The following is a 14,239-nucleotide window of genomic DNA, read 5'->3' on the forward strand; positions in this document are numbered from 1 at the left end:
AATTTGAACATCAGTTGGGGATTACAGTATGATGAGTATCTCTCCTTTCCGTCGATACTCCCTTAGTACAGCATGATATACACAGTCGACTGGAAGAAGTCCACGACATCAGCATACATGAAGTCATAGCAAGAAGCAGTGAAAGCCACAGCAGAGATTGGATGGAGCATAATTTTTTCTATGTCTCGGCGCCTCTATGGATGTCATATGTAGATCAGGTATTTAATACATAAATCAGACTAATGTTTAAACAAAGACACCATTGACTATTTTTTTTCAAATTGAAAAAGGGGAAAGTCAAGAAAAATTGATAGCAAACATACAGGCTGCGCGACTGCTAGTAAAAGTTATCAGTCCTGCTAAAAACCAGCCTGAGAAAATAATTGTCTTTTGTAAAATTGATTTTTGAAACTAGTGGTACTGTGAGAAATGAGCAAATGATACCCCCCTCCCATATGAATATAGTGTCCATGTTTTGCTATAGGAAACTATTATATTAATAATGACATACTTTCGTACAATACTACTATTTTTTTGCCTAATTTTACTCTTAAATACACGAAAAAATCTGAGGAGCTTCTGGGGGCTTTGCCCCCTGAGCCCCCTTCATTCAAACTATGGTATGACTAGCATATGGCTGTACTTTGGTACATAACTATCAAGACCCCTTGCCTGAACAAAGTTATCCACGCCCCCCCCCCCCCTTTTAATCACAAATCCTGTATCTGCTCATGATACCATTAGTTGATTCGGAAGCGATTAATCAAATTAATAAATTTAATTAACAAAAACTTTAAACAAGTCTAGCTGGGCATTGATATGTGCAAATATGTAAGCCCACAGCAAAATTTGTGCGTCTCGGGCGGTCAGGCGCACTGTTATTTCAAACACTGTATTCGGAATGGGTCCTTCTTAAAATCGGGAATATTTAATTAAGCCCTGAAAAAAACCAAGATACTATGGCAAAACCATAAGTCTTCATTATTTTGTTCAATCCATACAAATGTTTCTTTGAATATTGGAAACTGAAATCAGCAGAAAGTTAGCAGAAATTAAAATTTATAAAATGAAGCATATCTAAACAGAATTTTTATTGTTGAAAAAACCCTTTTCAGATGTGCACGGCTGTAATAGTCATATTAATATTCAGAATTAAATAACAGCTAACTACTTGAGGCAAGGATGGGGTGAGGGTTGAAGAAGGGGTTGCATCACTTGAAAATTTAGAGAAGAATTGTAGAGCTGAGGTTTTTCTCAAGAACCACAGGGCCAATTTTTACCAAACTTGGCAGGGCTAAGACCCCTTACAACAGGTCGGAGAGAATACTCGAAATCGGGTATTATCCCTGAAATCGCGTATAATACTCGATATCAGGGTATCGTTGAATCCGCGAAATCGGGTATAGGAGGTGTAATCACCTAATAAAACTTAAACAACGGGATGGCGCATGTTGCCGAGTTAACTTTCATCTAGATACACATGTTTTCTAAAGGTATCACGAGCCAAGTAAGAATTTGGGCGTCAGGATTAATGCGCTCGGGACAACAAATACCCGTGAAGCTCAGTACATTTCATGATCTGCACACAAAAAGGCGTTCGATTTGCTTTATATTTTTCCATATGTTGAAAGTATATGCATCTTCCTAATGTTCATTCCCAACACAACAGAACTGTAAAGTATCAGAATTCGGGAATTTATAATAATTCAACATCAACACGACAAACATGAGCAATTTGTAAATAAATCAAATTATACGGAAACACGTTTCACACACAAGATATGATGCCATGTATAAACAAGGGATTGTCTATCGTATCTAATTATGCGTCATTAATTACTTTCACATTCATCTTGTGCATAAAATCAAATTTATTTATGAATGTTAAAATAATGTAATGATAAAAATGTCTAAAAGTTCGGCTAAAAGAACCCTCTTTCTCTTTTTCTGAAAATCTTTTCTTTTTTATTTATCATTCAAACATATTTGCAGAATATGTCTTCAACATTTTAGCAGAGACAGTCATAGTTTCAGAAATACAGCTTATGAGAGAACATAACTGTTGACCGTTTAATTTCGCTAAGTCATCATTATTTTACCATTTCTTGGCAACTTCAAAAGGGGGGGGGGGAGCTAAAGGTTTCTTGTCCACCTCTGACAAAACAACTTCGACTGTGTACTACATGTGTCCAAGAGACCTCTCTTTGAATGTCACGGTCGGTTTAACTCGGTCATATATTTTTAATCGTAGGGAAGATTTATTCATCAAATAAAAATCATATACATTGTAGGTAAACAAAAAGCAACCTGTTATTTTCTAACACAAAATGAGACTACAAGTAACTAGAATTCATGTTTATTTTTTAAACACATTTTTTCCTTACAGATGAGTATTAGGAAAAGTTATTGCCATGAGTAACAAGTACCACAGATAAAATAACTAAAAGAAAACTGTGACATATTGTCTAGAGCCAATAAGATATTGCGTTGTATTAGCATATTATAATGAGGTATAAGATAGCGATATAAAAAAAAATATAGAAGGTAAAGAGCTAAAATTTACCCTGTCTATCAAATAGTATAATAAAGAAAGGAAGTGGCTACGATTTTTATGAAATTTTAATGTCCGATGAGGAATTATATTCCCAAAAAGTAAGACAAGAGTTTCCAACACCATTATTTCAGTTTGTTCATTAACATGTTCATAAACGTAAAAACTATAAGAAATGTGAAAACTTGACTATGTAATTCATATTTCAATATGACTGTACCTCGATCTATATTGAGAAATTCAATGTATTATAAGCTCATGAAAATATGTACACATTTGACTTTTATTTATAAGCCACCCACCCCCTAAAAAAAAACAAGAAAATCCTGTTCATATGACTTCTCGCTCTCAAATTTCACACAAATTCATAAAATAAAGGTAAAATAGTATATCTTGTATCGATTAAAATGCAACCAAAAAATTTACGGTGTCTTTGAATAAAAATTTCATGCTAAATTGACATAAAAAAGGATACTCACCTTCAATTAGCTATTTTCAAACTGTTTTCCCGTGGGTATTTATTTAATCTTATTTTATTTTCTTCTTTATAATAACGTTGGTATTCTGTTATGGCAGAGATATACAATTATGACTCCTTATAGTGTACTCTCTAACCGTTAGGAATAATTTATATTTCACGTGAAAGGGACGCCATACATTTTTCAGTAAAAATACATAACACGGCGTTAGTCGTTTAAATAATAACGCCATTGTGTCATCTTTGTTACCCCAGCAGTGTTTGTCGTGTGATTTTAAACTTATTTGACAACCGTATGAATTAGGTTGAATAAAAATAAATCCACAAGATACTGATGTACAAGTAACAGTAACTGGCATAATGCGCCGTTGCTTTATTCTTTAGTTGTTATAGAAAGTTGCACGGAATATACCCGATTTCGCGGATTCAACGATACCCTAATATCGAGTATTATACGCGATTTCACGGATAATACCCGATTTCGAGTATTCTCTCCGACCTGTTACAAGGGGTGATAATCAAGAAAAGAGAAAAATAGGGAGCCGCTAGGTCAGAAAAGCTGAAACTTATGTGAAAGCATCCAGGGCTTAAATGTAGATTCTAAATTGTTTATATCGTGCCCCCCTCCCCCTAAGAATAAGCCTAGACCACAATAGGTATTACAAGTAGGAAGATCTGGTGTAGAACAGCATGACCAGTTACTCCGGTGAGTGTTATGGACCATGGCCTTCTTGTATTCATTATCATGATCAGAGAGAAACAAACCTTAGCTACTCTCTTCCTTCAACAGCAACAAGAAAAAATTGCTTTTTTCGAATGCCTATTTTCATTAACAAAGTTCAAATTTTGAATTATATTTTTTCCAGATTGATGAATCAACCACATGCATTATGTCAGAGGAATTTAGCTGGAGCACCTATTAAGCAGCCAGGACACATACACGTACCTGTACAATTGATACAGATAATCTCAACGGCACATCTCTAAACGATGGCCAAAAAAATCTAATAAAGACACTGTCAGTTTAAAACTTTTTGAAAGAAACCCAGACCAGAAACAAAGGATATTAATTTTTATGCTCTTCCAAACGTAAAAGGGGTTTTATTGAAACCAAGACCAGGATACACCCAAGGATAATATTGAATATTATATCCCTTCAACATAAAATTTTTAATTTTAGTTTGCCTATCTAGTCAAGAACATGGATTTTTTGACATTTGATACACTTTATAATGTTAAATTAAGGTTTCTTTACTATAAACCAACTTTAATTCGCAAACGATAAATATTCGCGAGTTTCGCGACTTATGCCTAGGTCACATTTAAGCCGATGGTCTGGCAACTCAATTTTCCCAGTCTTGTGGGCTGAAAGATCGACTGACACGATGATCCGGCGACATGGAGCAGTCACATCAATTTTCACCCTCAAATTCATAGATGTAATTATTTTTTATCTATATATTTCAGCAAAAAGTACATTTACAGATGATTTTTCAAAAATTGTTTTAAAAATACAATTGAAATATTTAGATCATGTCTCATGAATGGTTAATCACAGTTACCATAGAAACCAAATATTTGTTTTAAAAAAAGTTAGGTACAAAAAAAATGTTGTGTCTTTCAATACTAAGTATTTTAACTAATGGCCACTCATGCAGTTTTCTTCATACAAGCTAATCACATTGGCTGAATTGTATAAGCAAATACAATATTTTTGTAGATGTTGTCATGGTAACCAGGTACAAATCACAAAAGCATATTTAAAAAAAATATATTTTCATGCATTTACAATAAACTGTGAAAATAATACATGTATGTTAATCAATAATTATTTTGTATTTTATGGAAATTTTGTAAAGACAATTTTAATTATTAAAACAAGAGGCCCAGGGGCCACAGCGCTCACCTGAGCACATCAGGCTTGAATTTACTCCACCACCCCCCTCCAGGCATTCATCATTTAAACAAACTAGAATCTACACTACCTGAGGATGATTCTATATAAATATCATAAATCATAGCTTTGAAGTACTTGAAAAGAAGATTTTAAAAGGTTTCCCTATGTAAAACTTGGGTCGGCCATTTTGGCCCCACCCTAGCCCCGGGGGTCATGATTTGACTAAACTTGAATCTACACTACCTGAGGATGCTTCCAAATGAGTTTCATCTCTCCTGGCCCAGTGGTTCTTGAGAAGAAGATTTTTCCTACATATTCCTATGTAAAACTTGGGTTGGCCATTTTGGCCCCACCCTTGCCCCAGGGGTCATGATTTGAACAAATTTGAATCTACACTACCTGAGGATGATTCCACATGAGTTTCATCTCTCCTGGCCCAGTGGTTCTTGAGAAGAAGATTTTTAAAGATTTTTCTTATATATTCCTATGTAAAACTTGGGTCGGCCATTTTGGCCCCACCCTTGCCCCAGGGGTCATGATTTGAACAAACTTGAATCTACACTACCTGAGGATGATTCCACATGAGTTTCATCTTTCCTTTCCTAGTGGTTCTTGAGAAGATTTTTAAAGATTTTTCCTATATATTCCTATGTAAAACTTGGGTCGGCCATTTTGGCCCCACCCTAGCCCCGGGGGTCATGATTTGAACAAACTTGAATCCACACTACCTGAGGATGATTCCACATGAGTTTCATCTTTCCTGGCCCAGCGGTTCTGGAGAAGAAGATTTTTTAAAAATGCCATAAATTTTTCACAAATTCATAATTATCTCCCCTTGGAAGGGGGCGTGGCCCTTCATTTGAACAAACTTGATTCCCCTTCACCCAAGGATACTTTGTGCCAAGTTTGGTTGAAATTGGCCCAGTGGTTCTTGAGAAGAAGATGAAAATGTGAAAAGTTTACGCCGACGCCGACAACGACGACGACGACGACAGACAACGGACAAATTTTGATCAGAAAAGCTCACTTGAGCCTTCGGCTCAGGTGAGCTAAAAAGCATTTCCAGAATAATTTGTTACCATGGTTACAAAAATTTATGAGAAATCCACTGGTTTTATCTAATATTTGCAAGGTTTAGGAAACATTTTCTATCTTTTATTATCAATTTTTTGTGCTTGTGGTATTTTTTCCACAACATACTCTGAAAATGAAGTATTTTGGTATTTTCTTGAAAAATGAATTTTTGTGATATTCTGTTGCCATGGTTACAGAATATTTTTGAAAAACCCATGGGTTTTGTTTTGTTTTATTAGAATTAAGAATGTGGTCTTTCTATCCCATGCTTTCAGCTTTCTTTAACCTGTGGAATTTTTTTCTAACTATGCTCTTAAAAATGGTTATTATTGTGAAAATGAATTTTTATGACATTTTATTGCCATGGTAACAGAATATTATTTAAAAACCCATGGGTTTTATTTTATTTTATTGAAATTAAGAATGTGCTCTTTCTATTCCACATAATCAGATTTCTTTAACATGTGGGAGTTCTTCTTACTACATGTATGCTCCTAAAAATGGTTATTAATGTGAAAAATGAATTTTTGTGACATTTTGTTGCCATGGTAACAGAATATTTTTTAAAAACCCATGGGTTTTATTTCATTTTATTTCAATTAAGAATGTGCTCTTTCTATCCCATGTTATCAGATTTCTTCAACATGCGGGCCTTTTTCTTAATATGCTTCTAAAATATGTTGGATTTGAAGAAATATTGTGAAAAGTGAATTCTATGAAATGACCAATGTTAAATTGAAATTCAGTACCTTTAATAAATCCTTTATAATTTTATCCTTATGGTAATCATTTATCATTTAGTATGTACTTCTCAGGGAAAAAAAGATTTATTTATGGTACTGTCATCAAAAAAGCTCTGTTCCTGTGTTCAATAACAGCTAAATTGAAATTTTTTCCCAATTTTTTGCTTGGTTGCCATGTGCGTTTACATGGTACATTGTTTCCATGGCAACAAGGGCTGGCCAAAAAAAATTATGTTGTCCAATGATGTTCCTTTGGTCCATGAAGCAACGTATTAAAATTTTGTAAAGATCTGAAATGGTCATGAATCACCCCCTGCCTGGCTCTTACAAATAGCTGAACTTAAGAATTATTTTACTGAACTTATAAAAAATAACGTCTCATTTTCCCATGTGCACTTTCTAACACAACCACAAATAGATCGACTGCGGCCGAGTATATTTGAAAGAAAATGAGATATTTCTTACCTTTAATTTTCGATTCCAATGCATTAAAATCAGCATTGTTGGAACAAGTAAAATCTATATTAGAAAGTTCTCCAAATCTATCACTCATCCGTCCATACACACCCTGAAGGTAAGAAACATCAACTTGGTCGTCACAATACAGGTTCCACAAAATACGGATCCTTTCTATGTCAGCCTCAAGAGTGTCCTCATCATCATCTGTAGATTTATAACCCCATCCTGTCTCAGGAGGTTTTATATTATCACAGAAATTTATCAACAAGGTAAAAACAATCCCTATGTCTAAATTGTCATAGTCCTTAGGATCATTTACATTTTCCAGATCTTTAAACAAATGTTCACCAAAATGTTCATTTAAAGATACAGAATATATTATAACTTTTTCCTTCAAGTCCCAAACTTTAAGCTCGGTTTTCAAAATATGAATAAGATCGCACTGAAGTTTATGAATCCTTGAAATAATTCTCGTACGTTCTTCACCAAATATCGCTGATAGTGATTTCACATGCTCCTCTACAATTATGAATCAAAATATTGTATCAAAGGCTTATTTGCGTATCAGCAAATTCAACTTATCCATCAATTCTGGCTTTATAAAATGAAAATACTTTTTTATAAATGATTTTCACCTATATATTTGTACAGTATACTGGTGGTTTACCCATAATCTATGACATTATATTTGTTTTGGCTCTGTTTCTATACTGTATATTAGGAATCTGAAGATTTTTTTTAAATCAAAAACCTACAGATGGATGGACGAACGGACGGACAGGCATCCTGTTCACTATTTCACTATATACCTTCCCACTTTCTACGCGGAAGGGGAGGGGTGTAATAAAGTTTAATGGTCTTACAATTAAAGTCATTAATCAATGGATTGTACGAAATGTTACAGCTAAAAAGCTTATTTTCTTTAAACATAATTTTTATACAGGAATTTATGGAAATTCATTGCTTAAATGCGAAAGAATTAAGCAAATGCTTTAAAACGAGTTGTAGAGATTAAAAATTTGACAAATGCAATACTATTCCATAGGTTTCATTTTCTAAAAGAATTGGATGTTACCCAATAATAACAGTGATTATACCTGATTTCTAAACGTACGTTTCACTTTTTACTTTGTCTTAATTCAAAGTAATAGTAGAGAATACGTATTTAAAACTTGCTTGAAATAAAATTTCAGTATCAGATGACATTAATATTTGTTAGTACCATTTTACCTGTCTCAGGAATCATTTGATTGTTCTCCTCTTCGATATCTAAAGTGTGCATGTAACAATTTTAAATCAAGTTTTTTTAACAATATACATATAAGTAATATCAATAGTAATATTTGCAAATCTCGGAGAAATCTCGGAAAGTTTTCCGTGAATATCTCGATTAATTAAAATGCTAAAAGTTTAATATTCAGGAAAACGAAAGTAAGTATATATATAATCTCAAATGCATTGGACCGAATTTTCTCCGCTTATTAAAAAAACTAATTTCTAGAAACTAGATTTCAAATTTGAAATCTAGACAAAACTGAATTACTTGTGATGTTTAGTAAAGATATAGTGTAGAATATCATGAATATGTCGATTTTAAAAATGCTTTAATGTACTTACGTCAATAAAAAGCTGACTTCCGGTAAAGGGAGAAGTCATTTTGAATGGAATTTAAATAAATATAATGAAGAGAGATATCTCTTTGCAATAAAGAGATATCTCTTTTTGCTTGAGGAATATCTCATTTAGACACCTTTGAAAGATATCTCTTCCTTTTTAAAAGATATCTCTTAAGATACACTAAGAGAGAAATCTCTTTTACTTTGACTTTGAAAGATATCTCCGAAGTAAAAGATATCTCTCTAGGTGAAAGAGATATTCTTTTAACGTTTAGAGTTATCTCTCAAGAAGAAAGAGATATCTTTTCAAGAGGAAGAGCACAAATGTATAAATTGTTAACTTTCGTTTTCATACTTTCTGATTGTGAAGCTGCATAAAAACATTTAGTTGTTACTCTGAAAGTGTCATATAATTATGAATTTATAAATCAAGTAGGGAGAGGGCTATAATAGGCTTTGCCCGCAGCTCGATCCCTGTTATTTGTGAATAAAATTTTGTATAAATAAAAATATTTAGACTGAGGTGTTATCATTAACAATGTTACGGGTTACATACCTGGTAATTTGTTTCTGCGGTACAGAAAAAATATAATCACAGCTGTGCCTACAATCAGCATTGGCAACAATAAAGCAACTGCAATTCCAGTGGAGGAACTTTCATCAATGTCAGTCCTAATCATAATACATGCAAGTATAGTTAGTTTAGGTTCACAGAAAACCGATGGATCTATATTTTGCAGTTTTTGACAGTGGAAATGATAAAATAAAATCAGATCATTTGTACTGAATATATATCTTACAGTTTTATTGACATCGTTGTGGTTCCTTCTTCACCTGGTGTCAGTGTGGTCAAACTATTTCAATGTAAATCATAATTGTTTTAAAAAGTTGCATGGGTTGAAATTGGCCCTACTTTCTTTGTAAAAGATTTTTGAAAATTGTTTCCTCTTATACTTTCTAGTATCAAATTTGAAATTTTGAGCACAACTGTACTGTGTAAAATTATATAACATGAGGCAACTTACCTATAAAACGCCCCAAAACAATCTTGGACTGAAAAATATTTTTTCGCTTTTAAATGTATAATCTTGTTCATGTATTTTAGTAAAAAACATTAACGATACACCAAAGGGTCTTATTTGTCACCTTTGTTTAATTCTAAACTGTAAAGGGTTCTTGGAAGTATAAAATAATGTGTTAACTACTAAATAAGGATATTTTGACCAAAAGCAAAAAGAATGGGGATAAGTAAAACAGCTAGTCAAACTTGTACGGCTAAAGTTTCAACATCTTAAATGAACCTAGAGGTACTGTGAGCAATGTGCTCAATTAATTATACCCCCGGCCTCCAATATGTATATTATGGCAGTGTCCATGTTTTGCTATGGGAAACCCAAAATATGTGTAAGATCAAAAAGTAAAATAGTGGGTCACAATGGCAATATGTAATAAAGATTCCGTGAGAGTTTCATTAAATTTCATTTAGTGTTATGAGAGGAGTTGCGGATAAGAGATGGGTACCCCAAAGCGTAACAGACGGACGGACGAACATACCGATTACTATATAACCTCCCGTTTTTCAAGCGGAGGTATTACTAGAGGTAATGTGAGCAATGAGCTCAGCAGATGATACCCCCGCCTCCCATATGAATATAATGGCAATGTCCATGTTTTGCTATGTGTCGGATCAAAAAGTAAAATAGGAGGTACACAATGGAAATATGTAACTAGAGGTACTTTGAGCAATTAGCTCACTGAATGATACCCCCGCCTCCCATAGGAATATAACGACAGTGTATGTGTTTTGTTGTGGGAAACCCAAAATACGCGTCGGATCAAAAAGTGAAATAGGAGGTGCACAATGGCATTTTGTTATAAATATACTGTGAAAGTTTCATCAAATTTCATTTAGTGGTGTAAGAGGAGTTGTGGATGAGAGATGGGTACCCCAAAGAGTAACAGACGGACGGACGGACATATCGATTACTATATACCCTCCCGCTTTTCAAATGGGGGGTTTGATAAAGATTCTGTGGAAGTTTCATTAAAAATCCAATTCAGTGGTATGAGAGGAGATCAGATAAGAGATGGGTACCCTAAAATGTAACAGACGGATGGACAGACAGAGGGACGGACGGACGGACATACTGATTACTATATACTCTCCCGCTTTTCAAGCAGAGGGTATAACTAGAGGTACTGTGAGCAATGAGCTCTCTAAATGATCCCTCGCCTCCCATATGTATATTATGGCACCGTCCATGTTTTGCTATGGGAAACCCAAAATATGTGTCGGGTCAAAAAGTAAAATAGGAGGTGCTCAACGGCAATATGTAACTAGAGTTACTGTGAGCAATGAGCTCACTAAATTATACCCCCGCCTGCCATGTTGTTAAAATGGCAAAGTCCATGTTTTGCTGTAGCCGGGAAACCCAAAATATGTGTCGGATCAAAACGTAAAATAGGACGTGCACAATGGTAATATGTTATCAAGATTCTATGAAAGTTTCATTTAATTTCACTCAGCGGTAGAAGAGGAGTTGCGGATAAGAGATGGGTACCCCAAAGCGCAACAGACAGACGGACCCACAGACGGACGCACATACCGACTGTCACTGTATACCCTCCAACTTTTCAAGCGGAGGGTATAATAAAGATTCTGTGAAAATTTCATCAAATTTCAATCAGTGGTATGAGAGGAGTTGCGGATAAGAGATGGGTACCCCAAAGCGTAACAGACGGACGGACGGACATACCGATTAGTATACACATGTATACCCTCCCGCTTCTTAAGCAGGGGAATAACAAATGAGTAGGTTTAAGAATTTTTTCTAAATATCCAACAAATCTAGTTTGTGGTCAATTTTAGTTCAAGGTTGTTAAAAATATAGGTAATCAGAGATTCAAGAGCTCATCTTAACGAATGTTGTCTTTAGGTAAGGCAAACTCCCACATCCAACATATAACCTAGTAGTGCACATCCTAAGATGCAACATTTAAGCAATTTTGATCTGCATGAGGAGGTTTGCAGTTACTTCGGAAGAGACTCATCCAAGAACATCCGACTAGTCACCCATCAGGAAATGCCATTCAAATATCATAGTAATAGACCTGCATCCAAAACTTTAACTTGGTCTATTATCTGAAAAATGTATATCATATCCAACATCCAAAGCAAGCTCATTAGAGTCTTAGAATCTTTGCAAATTTTTATAAACATAAGCCCTATAGTTACTTTAAAATGAAGCTGCTTCAAATAGAAATTTAACCTATCATTCATCCGGGAGACGAAGATCATATTGAGTATCCGAGGCAAGATTGGTAGTGTGTATCCTTAGATTCATCATCCATGCAAATTTGGTCAACAAGGGCTTAAAGTTACTTGGAAATATGACATGCACCAAAATCATTAACCTGCACCAAAAAACCTTAACCTTCTCCAAAATCATTAACCTAGTCATTCCTTTGCTGATTTTGCAGCATCTGAAACCTTGACTGGTACAATGAAACGCACAAGGAGCATGTTTCATGCATCTCTTAGTAACATTGGGTATAGAGGCAATGCGCCAAAAACTTTTCCTGGTACACAGACGCCGAGGGTATCACATAGTTAGCTCCCCAAACTTCATTGATGTGAGCTAAAAATGAATTGAAATGAAGGATTTTGAAGAAAGGATTTTTTACATAACTTCTCCCCAAAAGCTTTCTAGTGAAAAGTTTAGGTAAATGAAATATTTACGTATTTCTAACAATAACAAACATGTATAACAAACATGTATAACAAAATTCTTACATTTATATAGTTCGGATGTAGAATAATATCGGTCAGGGCATCCAAGTGTTAAATTACATGGCAATGAATCAAAGTTGTGCTCATCACCATGAAGAACAACGCATTCTCCTGAGATAAAAGGAACAATAACACTGATTACAATCGAAATGTAAATGTAATTTTGAAAATCTGAAAATTCATCTTCAGAGCACATTTACTTTATTTCAATAATTCAACAACTGCGTTCAGGGAACATATACTAGTATGTTAACTTTACTTTATATTTCAAGAATACTTGACTCCTCTACTAGAAAGACAGACTGATTGTGGCAAAGGAAGAAATTACACTTGATTTACTTTGTCGCAAATAAAATAATAATCTTTAATTTCTAAAATATGTCGGAAATGTTAAAATACATTCTAATACTAGCTAAAATGAACTCCTAAATTTCAGTTCTTATGGTTAAAAATACAGAATATGTAGTACTGAAAAAGTACAGAAGAAGCCCCCCCCCCCACTTTTCCAAACTGCAGGAACATTTTTATTCAAAGGCCGCCGCCTCCCCCTATTTAGTTGGAACATATTCAAACATCTGTTGGTGGTCTAATAATTTAATGTGTTCGTCAAAAGGGGGGGGGGGGACAAATAGGATGCTCATTTTCTGTTTTTTTAAAGTTAAGTTGTCAAATAATTCTCTGGCTGTCCCCACCCTTCCAGGAAAATGAACACTTCCTGCTTGGGCTGTATAATTTAACATCCCTCACTAATATGAATTAAAGTTTGAGTTTATGTTCCCCAAACGCCATATTACTTCAACAACTGTTAGACGGAAGACCTTTACAGGTTTTCTCATGTATTCTCAACTCAAAGTGGTTGCTGAAAATTTACCAGTCTATGAATACTTTAGTACCAGGTTTGATCAAGCTCTTTTGTGTACATATTTCACCGAGTTTCCCGGGATAATTCTTTATGGAAGCACACAGGTAGTCAGGTGTTTTTCCTCTGCAATTTTTGGCTTTAGCCCTCTTATTCCATTCTGTCTGGTTCGAGGGACATTTATTGACTGTCACTAATGAAGATGTCTGTGTTTGAATGATCTCTGGCAGCAGAAAAAGGAACAGCCAGAAAATGTCTAAGCCTCCCATATTTTTCTGATATTTTTTCTGTGAAAAAAGTTATTCTTGTATTTGATGTTTTTTTCCTGAAAAGAAAAAGAGAACTATTAATGTACATATTTATTTTCTATATAGCCTATCGCATTATTATACATGTGATTAATATTTTGTTTCCCATCAATCCATCTTAGTAAGGAATTCTTCAAGCTCTGTATGCTACTGTCTCCATTTAGAGATATGTTTTGATTCAATTGCTTTAAGGTATCTAAATAATAAATTCATTTTACGATACGTCGTTTACACATTGTCGATACAATTACATTGTCAGCAAATACAATTTATCATTGAGTCAAATACTGACTGACGTTTTTCGTAATAATTGATAGTCCATTATTTACACGCTGAATTGATGACGGATTTTCCCGCTTTTCCCAATCATAACAAGGAGCACACGGCAGATGTGAGCGGTCGGCAGGGGATGCTCACTCCTCATCCATGGCACCTAATCCCACTTCGGATGTTTTGGAGGTGTG

The sequence above is a fragment of the Saccostrea cucullata genome, unplaced genomic scaffold, assembly GCF_032062105.1.
Source record: "Saccostrea cucullata isolate Sc308-1 unplaced genomic scaffold, CSIRO_AGI_Scuc_v1 ctg884, whole genome shotgun sequence".
In the NCBI taxonomy this organism is placed as follows: domain Eukaryota; kingdom Metazoa; phylum Mollusca; class Bivalvia; order Ostreida; family Ostreidae; genus Saccostrea; species Saccostrea cuccullata.